Below are 3,202 nucleotides of genomic sequence, written 5' to 3' on the forward strand. Positions count from 1 at the left end.
TTCATCGGAGAGGCTATGGTGTTGATGTAGAAGCCCTCCGTGGTGGATGCCCTCTCCGGCGGAGCTCCGGAATAGGCCCCAAGATGGGATCTCGCAGATACAGAAGGTTGCGACCGTGGAATTAGGTTTTTGGCTCCGTATCTGATCTGACAGGGGTACGTAGGTATATATAGGAGGAAGGAGTACATCGGTGGAGCAACAGAGGGGCCACGAGGCAGGGGGGCCCGCCCTCCACCCTCGTGACCGCCTCTAGCACTTCTTGGAGTAGGGTTCAAGTTTCCGGGATCACGTTCGGTTGGAAAATCACGTTCCCGAAGGTTTCATTCCGTTTGGACTCTGTTTGATATTCTGTTTCTTTGAAATACTGAAGAAGGCAAAAAACAACAATTCTGGGCTGGGCCTCCTGTTAATAGGTTAGTCCCAAAAATAATATAAAAGTGGAAAATAAAGCCCAATACAGTCCAAAACAGTAGACAAAGTAGCATGGAGTAATCAAAAATTATAGATACGTTGGAGACGTATCAAGCATCCCCAAGCTTAATTCCTGCTCGTCCTTGAGTAGGTAAATGATAAAAAAGATTTTTTGATGCGGAGTGATACTTTGGCATAATTTCAATGTAAATCTTCTTAATTGTGACATGAATATTCAGATCCGAAAGATTCAAGACAAAAGTTCATATTAACATAAAGTAATAATACTTCAAGCATACTAATCAAAGCAATCATGTCTTCTCAAAATAGCATGGTTAAAGAAAGTTATCCCTACAAAATCATATAGTCTGACTATGCTCTATCTTCATCACACAAAGTATTTAATCATGCACAACCCCGATGGCGAGCCAAGCAATTGTTTCATACTTTAGAAATCTCAAACTTTTTCAACTTTCACGCAATATATGAGAATGGTGGTTGTGGAGAAGACAAAAAAGGAGAAGATAGTCTCACAACAACTAGGCGTATCAACGGGCTATGGAGATGCCCATCAATAGATATCAATGTGAGTGAGTAGGGATTGCCATGAAACGGATTCACTAGAGCTATAAGTATATGAAAGCTCAACAAAAGAAACTAAGTGGGTGTGCATCCAACTTGCTTGCTCACGAAGACCTAGGGCACTTTTGAGGAAGCCCATCATTGGAATATACAAGCCAAGTTCTATAATGAAAAATTCCCACTAGTATATGAAAGTGACAACATATGAGACTCTCTATCATGAAGATCATGGTGCTTATTTCGAAGCACAAGTGTGGCAAAAGGATAGTAGCATTGTCCCTTCTCTCTTTTTCTCTCATTTTTTTATTTTCTTTTTTTTGGTGGGCTTCTTTGGCCTCTTTTTTATTTGGGCTTCTTTGGCCTCTTTTATTTTTCATAAAGTCCGGAGTCTCATCCCGACTTATGGGGGAATCATAGTCTCCATCATCCTTTCCTCACTGGGACAATGCTCTAATAATGATGATCATCACACTTTTTATTTTTCTTACAACTCAACAATTACAACTCGATACTTAGAACAAGATATGACTCTATATGAATGCCTCCGGCGATGTACCGGGATATGCAATGAATCAAGAGTGACATGTATGAAAGAATTATGAATGGTGGCTTTGCCACAAATACAATGTCAACTACATGTTCATGCAAAAAGCAATATGACAAAAGTAATGTGTGTCATATGAACGGAACAGTGGAGAGTTGCATGGCAATATATCTCGGAATGGCTATGGAAATGCCATGATAGGTAGGTATGGTGGCTGTTTTGAGGAAGGTATATGGAGGGTGTACGATACTAGCGAAAAGTGCGCGGTATTAGAGAGGCTAGCAATGGCGGAAGGGTGAGAGTGCGTATAATCCATGGACTCAACATTAATCAAAAGAACTCATGCACTTATTGTCGTGGTTCTAAGTCTGACAGTAGAATAGGGGGTAGGTATGGAGAGGCAAGATCCTAGCTATGGAGAAGTTGTGCACACAAGTGTTTTACGAGTTCAGGCCCTTCTCGGAGGAAGTAACAGCCCTATGTCTCGGAGCCCGGAGGCGGTCGACTGGATTATGTGTGTAAGAGTTACAGGGGTGCGAACCCTTCTACCAGTGGAGGGGGGTGGCTTATATAGAGGGCACCAGGACCCCAGCCAGCCCATGTAGCAGAGGGTTAAAGTACATTAAGGTCTGGCGTTACTGGTAACACCCTACATAAAGTGTCATCATGACCATTAAGACTACTTAATTACGGACCGTTTGGATACAGAGTAGATCTTGAACTCCTGGTGGTCGAGTGAGTCTTCATGGTCGAGTGTCTTCAGGTTCGTCGAGTGTCTTCTAGTCCGTCGAGTGGAGTTCCTCTTGGTCGACTGGAAGACGGCTTCTTCTAAAAGATGTCCTTGGGGAGGGTACCTTGGTCAGGTTCATGACCCTACCCTAGGTACATGACTTCATCAGTAGCCCCCGAATGGATCGAGGTTTGAGTGAGGAAGGAGTTGGCAATCTTTCCGACCTGCTTTCTGGTGCTGTAAAGGTGTTTTGCTCTGGATCAATGACTTTCAAGTGAGGGTGTCAACTTTCATTCAGTCGCCTTGATCCATTCTTTATATCTGTTGAGTGAACTTTATGAACTTGGAGATTTCTGAGCGACGGATCGCTGGAGATCTTCCGTCTGACAAGTTGCCCTATGGTTAGCGGATTTAGTGGGATCCGAATTTTGGGAAGCGCGCGAAGCGGAGAAGACCGCGGTACTCGAATGGGATAAGGCAGGGACGCCTCGATGCCCGCGCTGCCTTTTTCGCCACGTATCGCTTGCGCGACTGTTTCGGGATTTGACAGGATCGCCTGGGCCTACCTGTCGGCCACTCGGAAGTGACTCCATATAAGGAAACTGGCGGAGGTTTTTTGAACAGTGCCTCCTCATTTTCTCCTCCCTCACCTCCAGATTCATCTGCTGCGCCCACCAACTGCCCGACGCCGCTGCTCCGTTCCATCCTCGTCGGCGACAATGGTAAAAGAGAAGACGGCGGCTTTGGAGCGGGCGAAGAAGGCGACGGCAACGGCGAAGGTGAAGGGGAGAGCGACCAGTCGAGGGGGATCCTGGTCGTGGTCCCGTTTGCCGCAAGGTTGGATCTAGGGTGATTGGATCCGCTCGACCATCACCCAAAAGGATCTCGACGACCTGGCCAACGAAGGCCTGATTGCGCACGGGGCAGCGAGGCTC

This window comes from Triticum aestivum, chromosome 1B (assembly GCF_018294505.1).
Source record: "Triticum aestivum cultivar Chinese Spring chromosome 1B, IWGSC CS RefSeq v2.1, whole genome shotgun sequence".
Classification (NCBI taxonomy): domain Eukaryota; kingdom Viridiplantae; phylum Streptophyta; class Magnoliopsida; order Poales; family Poaceae; genus Triticum; species Triticum aestivum.